This window comes from Schistocerca serialis, chromosome 2 (genome assembly GCF_023864345.2).
Source record: "Schistocerca serialis cubense isolate TAMUIC-IGC-003099 chromosome 2, iqSchSeri2.2, whole genome shotgun sequence".
NCBI lineage: Eukaryota > Metazoa > Arthropoda > Insecta > Orthoptera > Acrididae > Schistocerca > Schistocerca serialis.
The window spans coordinates 74,750,255-74,767,854 of record NC_064639.1 but is presented as its reverse complement, the minus strand read 5'-3'; positions in this window follow the sequence as shown (position 1 = coordinate 74,767,854).

Genomic DNA, 17,600 nt, shown 5'->3' with positions numbered 1-17,600 from the left:
TACTTAAGGCGGCATTGTGCCTTTTGTATTAAATTCGGATGCAATTTCTGTGTTTCATCGTCAATAAGAAGGTCCGACGTATATTCGAAACCTGAAGTGAAGCATCTGAATCTAAAACTGGACTCACAGGAAAGGTTCAAATCATAGAAAGTGAGAGTGTCAGTCCTCTTGTACTTAGGTCGGCATTGTGTCTTTTGTATTAAATTCGGATGCAATTTATGAGTTTCACCATCAATAAGAAAGTCCAAGGGATACAGTACACCTAAAGTGAAGCATCGGAATCTAAAACTGGACTCACAGGACAGGTTCGATTCACAGAAAGTAAGAGTGTCAGTCCTCTTGTACTTAAGTCGGCATTGTGCCTTTTGTATTGAATTCGGATGCAATTTCTGTGTTACATCGTCAATAAGAAGGTCCAAGGCATACAGTAATCCCGAAGTGAAGCATCGGAATCTAAAACTGGACTCACAGGAGAGATTCAAATCATAGAAAGTTAGGGTATCACTCCACTTGTACTTAAGTCGGCATTGTGCCTTTTGAATTTAATTCCGAGGCAAACTCTGTGTTTCATCGCCAATGAGAAAGTCCAAGGTATACAGTAAACTTGAAGTGAAGCATCGGAGTCTAAAAGTGGACTCACAGGAGAGATTCAAATCTTAGAAAGTTAGAGTGTCAGTCCTTTTGTACTTAAGTCGTCATTGTGCCTTTTGTAATAAATTCGGATGCAATTTCTGTGTTTCATCGTCAATAAGAAGGTCCAAGTCAAACATTAAACCTGAAGTGAAGCATCGCAATCTAAAACTGGACTCACAGGAGAGATTCAAATCATAGAAAGTTAGAGTGTCAGTCCACTGCTAATTAAGTCCTCATTGTGCCTTTTGAATTTAATTCCGAAACAATTTCTGTGCTTCATCATCAATAAGATGGTCCAAGGTATACAGTGAACCTGAAGTGAAGCATCCGAATCTAAAACTGGACTCACAAGAGAGGTTCAAATCATAGACAGTTAGAGAGTCAGTCCGCTTGTACTTGAGTCGGCATTGTGCCTTTTGAATTTAATTCCGATGCAATTTCTGTGTTTCATCGTCAATAAGAAGGTCCAAGGTATACAGTGAACCTGAAGGGAGGCATCGGAATCCAAAACTGGACTCACAGGAAAGGTTCAAATCACAGAAAATTAGAGTGTCTGTCCTTTTGTACTTAAATCGTCATTGTGCCTTTTGCATTAAATTCGGATGCAATATCTGTGTTTCATCGTCAATAAGAAGGTCCAAGGGTTACAGTAAACCTGAAGTGAAGCATCGAAATCTAAAACTGGACTCACAGGAGAGGTTCAAATCATTTAAAGTTAGAGTGTCAGTCCTCTTGTACTTAAGTTGGCATTGTTCCTTTTGATTTTAATTCCGTAGCAATTTCTGTGCTTCATCGTCAATAAGAAGGTCCAAGGTATATAGTAAACCTGAAGTGAAGCATCCGAATCTAAAACTGGACGCACAGGAGAGGTTCAAATCATAGAAAGTTAGAGTGTCAGTCCTCTTGAACTTAAGTCGGCATTGTGGCTTTTGAATTTAATTCCGATGCAATTTCTGTGTTTCATCGTCAATAAGAAGGTCCAAGGGATACAGTAGACCTGAAGTGAAGCATCGTAATCTAAGACTGGACTCACAGGAGAGGTTCAAATCATAGAAAATGAGAGTGTCAGTCCTCTTGAACTTATGTCGTCATTGTGTCTTTTGTATTAAATTCGGATGCAATTTCTGTGTTTCAACGTCAATGAGAAGGTCCAAGGGATACAGTAAACCTGAAATGAATCATTAGAATCTAAAACTGGACTAACAGGAGAGGTTCAAAACATAGAAAGTTGGAGAGTCAGTCCCCTTGTACTTAAGTCGGCATTGTGCCTTTTCAATTTAATTCGGATGCAATTTCTGTGTTTCATCGTCAATAAGAAGGTCCAAGGTATACAGGAAACCTGAAGTGAAGCATCGGAATCTAAAACTGGACTCAAAGAAGAGGTTGAATTCATAGAAAGTGAGAGTGTCAGTCCTCTTGTACTTAAGTCGGCATTGTGCCTTTTGTATTAAATTTGGATGCAAGTTCTGTGTTTCATCATCAATAAGAAGGTCCAAGGGATGCAGTGAACCCGAAGTGAAGCATCGGAATCTAAAACTGGGCTCACAGGAGAGGTTCAAATCATAGAAAGTTAGAGTGTCAGTCCTCTTGTACTTGTGTCGGCACTGTGCCTTTTGAATTTAATTCGGATGAAATTTCTGTGTTTCATCGTCAATAAGATGGTCCAAGGGATACAGTAAACCTGAAGTGAGGCATCGGAATCTAAACCTGGACTCACAGTGGAGGTTCAAATCATAGAAATTTAGAGTGTCAGTTCTCTGCTACTTAAGTCGGCATTGTGCCTTTTGAATATAATTCCGAAGCAATTTCTGTGCTTCATCGTCAATAAGAAGATCCAAGGTGTACAGTAAACCTGAAGTGAAGCATCCGAATCTAAAAGTAGACTCACAGGAGAGGTTCAAATCATTGAAAATTTGAGTGTCAGTCCTCTTGTACTTAAGTCGGCATTGTGCCTTTTGAATTTAATTCCGAAGCAATATCTGTGCTTCTTCGTCAATAAGAAGGTCCAAGGATACAGTAAACCTAAAATGAAGCATCCGAATCTAAAACTGGGCTCACAAAAGAGGTACAAATCATAGAAAGTTAGAGAGTCAGTCCTCTAGTACTTAAGTCGGCATTGTGCCTTTTGAACTTAATTCCGATGCAATTTCTGTGTTTCATCGTCAATAATAAGGTCCAAGGTATACAGGAAACCTGAAGTGAATCATCGGAATCTAAAACTGGACTCACAGGAGAGGTTCAAATCATAGAAAGTGAGAGTGTCAGTCCTCTTTTACTTAAGTCGGCATTGTGCCTTTTGAATTTAATTCCGGTGCAATTTCTGTGTTTCATCGTCAATAAGAAGGTGCAAGTGATACAGTAGACCTGAAGTGAAGCATCGTAATCTAAGTCTGGACTCACAGGAGAGGTTCAAATCATAGAAAATGAGAGTGTCAGTCCTCTTGAACTTATGTCGTCATTGTGCCTTTTGTATTAAATACGGATGCAATTTCTGTGTTTCATCGTCAATGAGAAGGTCCAAGGGATACAGTAAACCTGAAATGAATCATCGGAATCTAAAACTGGACTAACAGGAGAGGTTCAAAACATAGAAAGTTGGAGAGTCAGTCCCCTTGTACTTAAGTCGGCATTGTGCCTTTTCAATTTAATTCGGATGCAATTTCTGTGTTTCATCGTCAATAAGAAGGTCCAAGGTATACTAGAAACCTGAAGTGAAGCATCGGAATCTAAAACTGGACTCACAGGAGAGGTTGAATTCATAGAAAGTGAGAGTGTCAGTCCTCTTGTACTTAAGTCGGCATTGTGCCTTTTGTATTGAATTCGGATGCAATTTCTGTGTTACATCGTCAATAAGAAGGTCCAAGGCATACAGTAATCCCCAAGTGAAGCATCGGAATCTAAAACTGGACTCACAGGAGAGATTCAAATCATAGAAAGTTAGGGTATCACTCCATTTGTACTTAAGTCGGCATTGTGCCTTTTGAATTTAATTCCGATGCAAATTCTGTGTTTCATCGTCAATAAGAAGGTCCAAGGTATACAGTAAACTTGAAGTGAAGCATCGGAGTCTAAAAGTGGACTCACAGGAGAGATTCAAATCTTAGAAAGTTAGAGTGTCAGTCCTTTTGTACTTAAGTCGTCATTGTGCCTTTTGTAATAAATTCGGATGCAATTTCTGTGTTTCATCGTCAATAAGAAGGTCCAAGTCAAACATTAAACCTGAAGTGAAGCATCGCAATCTAAAACTGGACTCACAGGAGAGATTCAAATCATAGAAAGTTAGAGTGTCAGTCCACTGCTAATTAAGTCCTCATTGTGCCTTTTGAATTTAATTCCGAAACAATTTCTGTGCTTCATCATCAATAAGATGGTCCAAGGTATACAGTGAACCTGAAGTGAAGCATCCGAATCTAACACTGGACTCACAAGAGAGGTTCAAATCATAGACAGTTAGAGAGTCAGTCCGCTTGTACTTGAGACGGCATTGTGCCTTTTGAATTTAATTCCGATGCAATTTCTGTGTTTCATCGTCAATAAGAAGGTCCAAGGTATACAGTGAACCTGAAGGGAGGCATCGGAATCCAAAACTGGACTCACAGGAAAGGTTCAAATCACAGAAAATTAGAGTGTCTGTCCTTTTGTACTTAAGTCGTCATTGTGCTTTTTGCATTAAATTCGGATGCAATATCTGTGTTTCATCGTCAATAAGAAGGTCCAAGGGATACAGTAAACCTGAAGTGAAGCATCGGAATCTAAAACTGGACTCACAGGAGAGGTTCAAATCATTTAAAGTTAGAGTGTCAGTCCTCTTGTACTTAAGTTGGCATTGTTCCTTTTGATTTTAATTCCGTAGCAATTTCTGTGCTTCATCGTCAATAAGAAGGTCCAAGGTATACAGTATACCTGAAGTGAAGCATCCGAATCTAAAACTGGACTCACAGGAGAGGTTCAAATCATAGAAAGTCAGAGTGTCAGTCCTCTTGAACTTAAGTCGGCATAGTGGCTTTTGAATTTAATTCCGATGCAATTTCTGTGTTTCATCGTCAATAAGAAGGTCCAAGGGATACAGTAGACCTGAAGTGAAGCATCGTAATCTAAGACTGGACTCACAGGAGAGGTTCAAATCATAGAAAATGAGAGTGTCAGTCCTCTTGAACTTATGTCGTCATTGTGCCTTTTGTATTAAATTCGGATGCAATTTCTGTGTTTCATCGTCAATGAGAAGGTCCAAGGGATACAGTAAACCTGAAATGAATCATCGGAATCTAAAACTGGACTAACAGGAGAGGTTCAAAACATAGAAAGTTGGAGAGTCAGTCCCCTTGTACTTAAGTCGGCATTGTGCCTTTTCAATTTAATTCGGATGCAATTTCTGTGTTTCATCGTCAATAAGAAGGTCCAAGGTATACTAGAAACCTGAAGTGAAGCATCGGAATCTAAAACTGGACTCACAGGAGAGGTTGAATTCATAGAAAGTGAGAGTGTCAGTCCTCTTGTACTTAAGTCGGCATTGTGCCTTTTGTATTAAATTTGGATGCAAGTTCTGTGTTTCATCATCAATAAGAAGGTCCAAGGGATGCAGTGAACCCGAAGTGAAGCATCGGAATCTAAAACTGGGCTCACAGGAGAGGTTCAAATCATAGAAAGTTAGAGTGTCAGTCCTCTTGTACTTATGTCGGCACTGTGCCTTTTGAATTTAATTCGGATGAAATTTCTGTGTTTCATCGTCAATAAGATGGTCCAAGGGATACAGTAAACCTGAAGTGAAGCATCGGAATGTAAACCTGGACTCACAGTGGAGGTTCAAATCATAGAAAGTTAGAGTGTCAGTTCTCTGCTACTTAAGTCGGCATTGTGCCTTTTGAATATAATTCCGAAGCAATTTCTGTGCTTCATCGTCAATAAGAAGATCCAATGTGTACAGTAAACCTGAAGTGAAGCATCCGAATCTAAAAGTAGACTCACAGGAGAGGTTCAAATCATAGAAAGTTTGAGTGTCAGTCCTCTTGTACTTAAGTCGGCATTGTGCCTTTTGAATTTAATTCCGAAGCAATATCTGTGCTTCTTCGTCAATAAGAAGGTCCAAGGATACAGTAAACCTAAAATGAAGCATCCGAATCTAAAACTGGGCTCACAAAAGAGGTACAAATCATAGAAAGTTAGAGAGTCAGTCCTCTAGTACTTAAGTCGGCATTGTGCCCTTTGAACTTAATTCCGATGCAATTTCTGTGTTTCATCGTCAATAATAAGGTCCAAGGTATACAGGAAACCTGAAGTGAATCATCGGAATCTAAAACTGGACTCACAGGAGAGGTTCAAATCATAGAAAGTGATAGTGTCAGTCCTCTTTAACTTAAGTCGGCATTGTGCCTTTTGAATTTAATTCCGATGCAATTTCTGTGTTTCATCGTCAATAAGAAGGTGCAAGTGATATAGTAGACCTGAAGTGAAGCATCGCAATCTAAAACTAGACTCACAGGAGATGTTCAAATCATAGAAAGTGAGAGTGTCAGTCCTCTTGTACTTAAGTCGGCATTGTGCCTTTTGTATTATATTCGGATGCAATTTCTGTGTTTCATCGTCAACATGAACGTCCAAGGTATACACGAAACCTGAAGGCAAGCATCAGAATCTAAAACTGGAGTCACAGGAGAGGTTCAAATCATAGAAAGTGAGAGTCTCAGTCGTCTTCTACTTAAGTCGACATTGTGCTTTTGTATTAAATTCGGATGCAATTTCTGTGTATCATCGTCAATAAGAAAGTCCAAGGGATACAGTAAACCTGAAGTGAATCATCGGAATCTAAACCTGGACTCACAGAAGAGGTTCAAATCATAGAAAGTTAGAGAGTCAGTCCTCTTGTACTTAAGTCGGCATTGTGCTTTTTGAATTTAATTCCATTGCAATTTCTGTGTTTCATCGCCACTAGAAGGTCCTAGGTATACAGGAAACCTGAAGTGAAGCATCGGAATCTAAAACTGGACTCACAGGAGAGGTTAAAATCAAAGAAATTTAGAGTGTCGGTCCTCTTGTACCTAAGTTGGTATTGTGCCTTTTGAATTTAATTCCGATGCAATTTCTGTGTTTCATCGTCAATAAGAAGGTCCAAGGTATACAGGAAACCTGAAGTGAAGCATCTGAATCTAAAACTGGACTCACAGGAGAGGTTAAAATCATAGAAAGTGAGAGTGCAGTCCTCTTTTACTTAAGTCGGCATTGTGCCTTCTGAATGTAATTCCGATGCAATTTCTGTGTTTCATCGTCAATAAGAAGGTGCAAGTGATATAGTAGACCTGAAGTGAAGCATCGGAATCTAAAACTTGACTCACAGGAGATGTTCAAATCATAGAAAGTGAGAGTGTCCGTTCTCTTGTACTTAAGTCGGCATTGTGCCTTTTGTATTAAATTCGGATGCAATTTCTGTGTTTCATCGTCAATATGAACGTCCAAGGAACACGCGAAACCTGAAGTGAAGCATCGGAATGTAAAACTGGACTCACAGGAGAGGTTAAAATCATAGAAAGTGAGAGGGTCAGTCCTCTTGTACTTAAGTCGGCATTGTGCTTTTGAATTAAATTCGGATGCAATTTCTGTGTATCATCGTCAATAAGAAAGTCCTAGGGATACAGTAAACCTGTAGCGAATCATCGGAAACTAAAACTGGACTCACAGAAGAGGTTCAAATCATAGAAAGTTAGAGAGTCAGTCCTCTTGTACTTAAGTCGTCATTGTGCCTTTTGAATTTAATTCCATTGCAATTTCCGTGTTTCATCGCCACTAAAAGGTCCTAGGTATACAGGAAACCTTAAGTGAAGCATCGGAATCTAAAACTGGACTCACAGGAGAGGTTAAAATCATAGAAAGTGGGAGTGTCAGTCCTCTTTTACTTATGTCGGCATTGTGCCTTTTGAATTTAAATCCGATGCAATTTCCGTGTTTCATCGTCAATAAGAAGGTCCAAGGTATACAGTGAACCTGAAGTGAAGCATCGGAATCTAAAACTGGACTCACAGTGGAGGTTCAAATCATAGAAAGTTAGAGTGTCAGTTCTCTGCTACTCAAACGGCATTGTGCCTTGTGAATGTAATTCTGAAGCAATTTCTGTGTTTCATCGTCAATAAGAAGGTCCAAGGTATACAGTAAACCTGAAGTGAAGCATCCGAATCTATAACTAGACTCACAGGAGAGGTTCAAATCATAGAAAGTTAGAGTGTCAGTCCTCTTCTACTTAAGTCGGCGTTGTGCCTTTTGAATTTAATTATGATGCAATTTCTGTGTTTCATCGTCAATAAGAAGGTCCAAGGTATACAGTGAACCTGAGGTGAAGCATCGGAATCAAAAACTGGACTCACAGGGGAAGTTCAAATCACAGAAAGTTAGAGTGTCAGTCCCTTTGTACTTAAGTCGTCATTTTGCCTTTTGTATTAAATTCGGATGCAATTTCGGTGTTTCATCGTCAATAAGAAGTTCCAAGGGATACAGTAAACCTGAAGTGAAGCATCGGAATCTAAAACTGGACTCACAGGAGAGGTTAAAATCAAAGAAATTTAGAGTGTCGGTCCTCTTGTACCTAAGTCGGTATTGTGCCTTTTGAAATTAATTCCGAAGCAATTTCTGTGCTTCTTCGTCAATATGAAGGTCCAAGGTATACAGTAAACCTGAAGTAAAGCATCCGAATCTAAAACTGGGCTCATAAAAGAGGACAAATCACAGAAAGTTAGAGAGTCGGTCCTCTAGTACTTAAGTCGGCATTGTGCCTTTTGAATTTAATTCCGATGCAATTTCTGTGTTTCGTCGTCAATAAGAAGGTCCAAGATATACAGGAAACCTGAAGTGAAGCATCGGAATCTAAAACTGGACTCACAGGAGAGGTTTAAATCATAGAAAGTGAGAGTGTCAGTCCTCTTTTACTTAAGTCGGCATTGTGCCTTTTGAATTTAATTCCGATGCAACTTGTGTGTTTCATCGTCAATAAGAAGGTGCAAGTGATATAGTAGACCTGAAGTGAAGCATCGGAATCTGAAACTTGACTCACAGGAGATGTTCAAATCATACAAAGTGAGAGTGTCAGTACCCTTGTACTTAAGTCCGCATTGTGCCTTTTGTATTATATTCGGATGCAATTTCTGTGTTTCATCGTCAACATGAACGTCCAAGGTATACACGAAACCTGAAGGCAAGCATCAGAATCTAAAACTGGAGTCACAGGAGAGGTTCAAATCATAGAAAGTGAGAGTCTCAGTCCTCTTCTACTTAAGTCGACATTGTGCTTTTGTATTAAATTCGGATGCAATTTCTGTGTATCATCGTCAATAAGAAAGTCCAAGAGATACAGTAAAACTGAAGTGAATCATCGGAATCTAAACCTGGACTCACAGAAGAGATTCAAATCATAGAAAGTTAGAGAGTCAGACCTCTTGTACTTAAGTCGGCATTGTGCTTATTGAATTTAATTCCATTCCAATTTCTGTGTTTCATCGCCACTAGAAGGTCCTAGGTATACAGGAAACCTGAAGTGAAGCATCGGAATCTAAAACTGGACTCACAGGAGAGGTTAAAGTCATAGAAAGTGAGAGTGTCAGTCCTCCTTTACTTATGTCGGCATTGTGCCTTTTGAATTTAATTCCGATGCAATTTCTGTGTTTCATCGTCAATAAGAAGGTCCACGGTATACAGTGAACCTGAAGTGAAGCATCGGAATCTAAAACTGGACTCACAGTGGACATTCAAATCATAGAATGTTAGAGTGTCAGTTCTCTGCTACTTAAACGGCATTGTGCCTTTTGAATTTAATTCCGAAGCAATTTCTGTGTTTCATCGTCAATAAGAAGGTCCAAGGTATACAGTAAACCTGAAGTGAAGCATCCGAATCTAAAACTAGACTCACAGGAGAGGTTCAAATCATAGAAAGTTAGACTGTCAGTCCTCTTCTACTTAAGTCGGCATTGTGCCTTTTGAATTTAATTATGATGCAATTTCTGTGTTTCATCGTCAATAAGAAGGTCCAAGGTATACAGTGAACCTGAGGTGAAGCATCGGAATCTAAAACTGGACTCACAGGAGAAGTTCAAATCACAGTAAGTTAGAGTGTCAGTCCCATTGTACTTAAGTCGTCATTTTGCCTTTTGTATTAAATTCGGATGCAATTTCGGTGTTTCATCGTCAATAAGAAGTTCCAAGGGATACAGTAAACCTGAAGTGAAGCATCGGAATCTAAAACTGGACTCACAGGAGAGGTTAAAATCAAAGAAATTTAGAGTGTCTGTCCTCTTGTACCTAAGTTGGTATTGTGCCTTTTGAATTTAATTCCGAAGCAATTTCTGTGCTTCTTCGTCAATATGAAGGTCCAAGGTATACAGTAAACCTGAAGTAAAGCATCCGAATCTAAAACTGGGCTCATAAAAGAGGACAAATCATAGAAAGTTAGAGAGTCGGTCCTCTAGTACTTAAGTCGGCATTGTGCCTTTTGAATTTAATTCCGATGCAATTTCTGTGTTTCATCGTCAATAAGAAGGTCCAAGGTATACAGTAAACCTGAAGTGAAGCATCGGATTCTAAAACTGGACTCACAGGAGAGGTTAAAATCATAGAAAGTGAGAGTGTCAGTCCTCTTTTACTTAAGTCGGCATTGTGCTTTTGAATTAAATTCGGATGCAATTTCTGTGTATCATCGTCAATAAGAAAGTCCAAGGGATACAGTAAACTGGAAGTGATTCATCGGTATCTAAAACTGGACTCACAGAAGAGGTTCAAATCATAGAAGGTTAGAGAGTCAGTCCTTTTGTACTTAAGTCGGTATTGTGCCTTTTGAATTTAATTCCATTGCAATTTCTGTGTTTCATCGCCACTAGAAGGTCCTAGGTATACAGGAAACCTGAAGTGAAGCATCGGAATCTAAAACTGGACTCACAGGAGAGGTTAAAATCATAGAAAGTGAGAGTGTCAGTCCTCTTTTACTTATGTCGGCATTGTGCCTTCTGAATTTAATTCCGATGCAATTTCTGTGTTTCATCGTCAATAAGATGGTCCAAGGTATACAGTGAACCTGAAGTGAAGCATAGGAATCTAAAACTGGACTCACAGTGGAGGTTCAAATCATAGAAAGTTAGAGTGTCAGGTCTCTGCTACTTAAACGGCATTGTGCCTTTTGAATGTAATTCCGAAGCAATTTCTGTGTTTCATCGTCAATAAGAAGGTCCAAGGTATACAGTAAACCTGAAGTGAAGCATCCGAATCTAAAACTAGACTCACAGGAGAGGTTCAAATCATAGAAATTTAGAGTGTCAGTCCTCTTCTACTAAAGTCGGCAATGTGCCTTTTGAATTTAATTATGATGCAATTTTTGTTTTTCATCGTCAATAAGAAGGTCCAAGGTATACAGTGAACCTGAGGTGAAGCACCGGAATCTAAAACTGGACTCACAGGAGAGGTTCAAATCACAGAAAGTTAGCGTGTCAGTCCCTTTGTACTTAAGTCGTCATTGTGCGTTTTGTATTAAATTCGGATGCAATTCCTGTGTTTCATCGTCAATAAGAAAGTCCAAGGAATACAGTAAACCTGAAGTGAAGCATCCGAATCTAAATCTGGGCTCACAGGAGAGGTACAAATCATAGAAAGTTAGAGAGTCAGTCCTCTAGTACTTAAGTCGGCATTGTGCCTTTTGAATTTAATTCCGATGCTATTTCTGTGTTTCATCGTCAATAAGAAGGTCCAAGGTATACAGGAAACCTCAAGTGAAGCTTCGGAATCTAAAACTGGACTCACAGGAGAGGTTAATATCATAGAAAGTGAGAGTGTCAGTCCTCTTTTACTTAAGTCGGCATTGTGTCTTTTGAATTTAATTCCGATGCAATTTCTGTGTTTCATCGTCAATAAGAAGGTGCAAGTGATATAGTAGACCTGAAGTGAAGCATCGGAATCTAAAACTTGACTCACAGGAGATGTTCAAATTATAGCAACGGAGAGTGTCAGTCCTCTTGTACTTAAGTCGGCATTGTGCCCTTTGTATTAAATTCGGATGCAATATCTGTGTTTCATCGACAATAAGAACGTCAAAGGTATACACAAAACCTGAAGTCAAGCATCGGAATCTAAAACTGGACTCACATGAGAGGTTCAAATCATAGAAAGCGAGAGTCTCAGTCCTTTTGTACTTAAGTCGGCATTGTGCTTTTGTATTAAATTCGGATGCAATTTCTGTGTTTCATCGTCAATATGAAAGTCCAAGGGATACAGTAAACCTGTAGTGAATCATCGGAATCTAAAACTGGACTCACAGAAGAGGTTCAAATCATAGAAAGTTAGAGAGTCAGTCCTTTTGTACTTATGTCGGCATTGTGCCTTTTGAATTTAATTCCGATGCAATTTCTGTGTTTCATTGTCAATTAGAAGGTCCTAGGTATACAGGAAACCTGAAGTTAAGCATCGGAATCTAAAACTGGACTCACAGGAGATGTTAAAATAATAGAAAGTAAAGAGTGTCAGTCCTCTTTTACTTAAGTCGGCATTGTGCCTTCTGAATTTAATTCCGAAGCAATATCTGTGCTTCATCGTCAATACGACGGTCCAAGGTGTACAGTAAACCTGAAGTGAAGCATCCGAATCTAAAACTAGACTCACAGGAGAGGTTCAAATCATAGAAAGTTAGAGTGTCAGTTGTCTTGTACTTAAGTCGGCATTGTGCCTTATGGATTTAATTCCGATGCAATTTCTGTGTTTCACCGTCAATAAGAAGGTCCAAGGTATACAGTGAACCTGAAGTGATGCATCGGAATCTAAAACTGGACTCACAGGAGAGGTTCAAATCACAGAAAGTTAGCGTGTCAGTCCCTTTTTACTTAAGTCGTCATTGTGCCTTTTGTATTAAATTCGGATGCAATTTCTGTGTTTCATCGTCAATTACAAGTTCCAAGGGATACAGTAAACCTGAAGTGAAGCATCGGAATCTAAAACTGGACCCACAGGAGAGGTTAAAATCAAAGAAAGTTAGAGTGTCGGTCCTCTTGTACTTAAGTCGGCATTGTGCCTTTTGAATTTAATTCCAAAGCAATTACTGTGCTTCTCCGTCAATAAGAAGGTCCACGGTATACAGTAAACCTGAAGTGAAGTATCCGAAACTAAAACTGGGCTCACAGGAGAGGTACAAATTATAGAAAGTTAGAATGTTAGTCCTCTTGTACTTAAGTCGGCATTGTGCCTTTTGAATTTAAATCCGATGCAATATCTGTGTTTCATCGTCAATAAGAAGGTCCAAGGTGTACAGTAAACCTGAAGCGAAGCATCGGAATCTAAAACTGAACTCACAGGAGAGGTTCAAATCATTGAAACTTCGAGTGTCTGTCCTCTTGTACTTAAGTCAGCATTGTGCCTTTTGTATTAAATTCGGATGCAATTTCTGTGCTTCATCTTCAATAAGAAGGTGCAAGTGATATAGTAGACCTGAAGTGAAGCATCGGAATGTAAAACTGGACTCACAGGAGAGGTTCAAATCATAGAAAGTAAGAGTGTCAGGCCTCTTGTACTTAAGTCGGCATTGTGACTTTTGTATTAAATTCGGTTGCAATTTCTGTGTTTCATCGTCAATAAGGAGGTCCAAAGTACACAGTGAATCTGAAGTGAAGCATCGGAATCTAAAACTGGACTCACAGGAGCGGTTAAAATCATAGAAAGTGAGAGTGTCCGTTCTCTTGTACTTAAGTCGGCATTGTGCCTTTTGTATTAAATTCGGATGCAATTCCTGTGTTTCATCGTCAATATGAACGTCCAAGGAATACACGAAACCTGAAGTGAAGCATCGTAATGTAAAACTGGACTCACAGGAGAGGTTAAAATCATAGAGAGTGAGAGGGTCAGACCTCTTGTACTTAAGTCGGCATTGTGCTTTTGAATTAAATTCGGATGCAATTTCTGTGTATCATCGTCAATAAGAAAGTCCAAGGGATACAGTAAACCGGAAGTGATTCATCGGAATCTAAAACTGGACTCACAGAAGAGGTTCAAATCATAGAAGGTTAGAGAGTCAGTCCTTTTGTACTTAAGTCGGTATTGTGCCTTTTGAATTTAATTCCATTGCAATTTCTGTGTTTCATCGCCACTAGAAGGTCCTAGGTATACAGGAAACCTGAAGTGAAGCATCGGAATCTAAAACTGGACTCACAGGAGAGGTTAAAATCATAGAAAGTGAGAGTGTCAGTCCTCTTTTACTTATGTCGGCATTGTGCCTTCTGAATTTAATTCCGATGCAATTTCTGTGTTTCATCGTCAATAAGATGGTCCAAGGTATACAGTGAACCTGAAGTGAAGCATAGGAATCTAAAACTGGACTCACAGTGGAGGTTCAAATTATAGAAAGTTAGAGTGTCAGGTCTCTGCTACTTAAACGGCATTGTGCCTTTTGAATGTAATTCCGAAGCAATTTCTGTGTTTCATCGTCAATAAGAAGGTCCAAGGTATACAGTAAACCTGAAGTGAAGCATCCGAATCTAAAACTAGACTCACAGGAGAGGTTCAAATCATAGAAATTTAGAGTGTCAGTCCTCTTTTACTAAAGTCGGCAATTTGCCTTTTGAATTTAATTATGATGCAATTTTTGTGTTTCATCGTCAATAAGAAGGTCCAAGGTATACAGTGAACCTGAGGTGAAGCATCGGAATCTAAAACTTGACTCACAGGAGAAGTTCAAATCACAGAAAGTTAGAGTGTCAGTCCCCTTGTACTTATGTCGTCATTTTGCCTCTTGTATTATATTCGGATGCAATTTCGGTGTTTCATCGTCAATAAGAAGTTCCAAGGGATACAGTAAACCTGAAGTGAAGCATCGGAATCTAAAACTGGACTCACAGGTGAGGTTAAAATCAAAGAAATTTAGAGTGTCGGTCCTCTTGTAATTAAGTCGGCAATGTGCCTTATGAATTTAATTCCGAAGCAATATCTGTGCTTCTTCGTCAATACGAAGGTCCAAGGTATACAGTAAACCTGAAGTGAAGCATCCGAATCTAAAACTGGGTTTACAGGAGAAGTACAAATCATAGATAGTTAGAGTGTCTGTCCTCTTGTACCTAAGTCGGCATTGTGCCTTTTGTATTAAATTCGGATGCAATTTCTGTGCTTCATCTTCAATAAGAAGGTGCAAGTGATATAGTAGACCTGAAGTGAAGCATCGGAATGTAAAACTGGACTCACAGGAGAGGTTCAAATCATAGAAAGTAAGAGTGTCAGGCCTCTTGTACTTAAGTCGGCATTGTGACTTTTGTATTAAATTCGGTTGCAATTTCTGTGTTTCATCGTCAATAAGGAGGTCCAAAGTACACAGTGAATCTGAAGTGAAGCATCGGAATCTAAAACTGGACTCACAGGAGCGGTTAAAATCATAGAAAGTGAGAGTGTCCGTTCTCTTGTACTTAAGTCGGCATTGTGCCTTTTGTATTAAATTCGGATGCAATTCCTGTGTTTCATCGTCAATATGAACGTCCAAGGAATACACGAAACCTGAAGTGAAGCATCGTAATGTAAAACTGGACTCACAGGAGAGGTTAAAATCATAGAGAGTGAGAGGGTCAGACCTCTTGTACTTAAGTCGGCATTGTGCTTTTGAATTAAATTCGGATGCAATTTCTGTGTATCATCGTCAATAAGAAAGTCCAAGGGATACAGTAAACCGGAAGTGATTCATCGGAATCTAAAACTGGACTCACAGAAGAGGTTCAAATCATAGAAGGTTAGAGAGTCAGTCCTTTTGTACTTAAGTCGGTATTGTGCCTTTTGATTTTAATTCCATTGCAATTTCTGTGTTTCATCGCCACTAGAAGGTCCTAGGTATACAGGAAACCTGAAGTGAAGCATCGGAATCTAAAACTGGACTCACAGGAGAGGTTAAAATCATAGAAAGTGAGAGTGTCAGTCCTCTTTTACTTATGTCGGCATTGTGCCTTCTGAATTTAATTCCGATGCAATTTCTGTGTTTCATCGTCAATAAGATGGTCCAAGGTATACAGTGAACCTGAAGTGAAGCATAGGAATCTAAAACTGGACTCACAGTGGAGGTTCAAATCATAGAAAGTTAGAGTGTCAGGTCTCTGCTACTTAAACGGCATTGTGCCTTTTGAATGTAATTCCGAAGCAATTTCTGTGTTTCATCGTCAATAAGAAGGTCCAAGGTATACAGTAAACCTGAAGTGAAGCATCCGAATCTAAAACTAGACTCACAGGAGAGGTTCAAATCATAGAAATTTAGAGTGTCAGTCCTCTTTTACTAAAGTCGGCAATTTGCCTTTTGAATTTAATTATGATGCAATTTTTGTGTTTCATCGTCAATAAGAAGGTCCAAGGTATACAGTGAACCTGAGGTGAAGCATCGGAATCTAAAACTTGACTCACAGGAGAAGTTCAAATCACAGAAAGTTAGAGTGTCAGTCCCCTTGTACTTATGTCGTCATTTTGCCTCTTGTATTAAATTCGGATGCAATTTCGGTGTTTCATCGTCAATAAGAAGTTCCAAGGGATACAGTAAACCTGAAGTGAAGCATCGGAATCTAAAACTGGACTCACAGGTGAGGTTAAAATCAAAGAAATTTAGAGTGTCGGTCCTCTTGTAATTAAGTCGGCAATGTGCCTTATGAATTTAATTCCGAAGCAATATCTGTGCTTCTTCGTCAATACGAAGGTCCAAGGTATACAGTAAACCTGAAGTGAAGCATCCGAATCTAAAACTGGGTTTACAGGAGAAGTACAAATCATAGATAGTTAGAGTGTCTGTCCTCTTGTACCTAAGTCGGCATTGTGCCTTTTGTATGAAATTCGGATGCAATTTCTGTGCTTCATCGTCAATAAGAAGGTGCAAGTGATATAGTAGACCTGAAGTGAAGCATCGGAATCTAAAACTTGACTCACAGGAGATGTTCAAATCATAGAAAGTGAGTGAGTCAGTCCTCTTGCACTTAAGTCGGCATTGTGCCTTTTGTATTAAATTCGGACGCAATTTCTGTGTTTCAACATCAATAAGAATGTCCAAGTGATACTGTAAACCTAAAATGAATCATCGGAATCTAAAACTGGACTAACAGGAGAGGTTCAAATCATAGAAAGCTAGAGAGTCAGTCCTCTTGTACTTAAGTCGGAATTGCGCCTTATGAATTTAATTCGGTTGCAATTTCCGTGTTTCATCGTCAATAAGAAGGTCCAAGGTGTACAGTAAACCTGAAGTGAAGCATCCGAATCTAAAACTAGACTCACAGGAGAGGCTCATATCATAGAAAGTTAGAGTGTCAGTCCCCTTGTACTTAAGTCGGCATTGTGCCTTATGAATTTAATTCCAATGCAATTTCTGTGTTTCATCGTCAATAAGAAGGTCCAAGGTATACAGTGAACCTGAGGTGAAGCACCGGAATCTAAAACTGGACTCACAGGAGAGGTTCAAATCACAGAAAGTTAGCGTGTCAGTCCCTTTGTACTTAAGTCGTCATTGTGCGTTTTGTATTAAATTCGGATGCAATTTCTGTGTTTCATCGTCAATAAGAAAGTCCAAGGAATACAGTAAACCTGAAGTGAAGCATCCGAATCTAAATCTGGGCTCACAGGAGAGGTACAAATCATAGAAAGTTAGAGAGTCAGTCCTCTAGTACTTAAGTCGGCATTGTGCCTTTTGAATTTAATTCCGATGCTATTTCTGTGTTTCATCGTCAATACGAAGGTCCAAGGTATACAGGAAACCTCAAGTGAAGCTTCGGAATCTAAAACTGGACTCACAGGAGAGGTTAATATCATAGAAAGTGAGAGTGTCAGTCCTCTTTTACTTATGTCGGCATTGTGTCTTTTGAATTTAATTCCGATGCAATTTCTGTGTTTCATCGTCAATAAGAAGGTGCAAGTGATATAGTAGACCTGAAGTGAAGCATCGGAATCTAAAACTTGACTCACATGAGAGGTTCAAATCATAGAAAGCGAGAGTCTCAGTCCTTTTGTACTTAAGT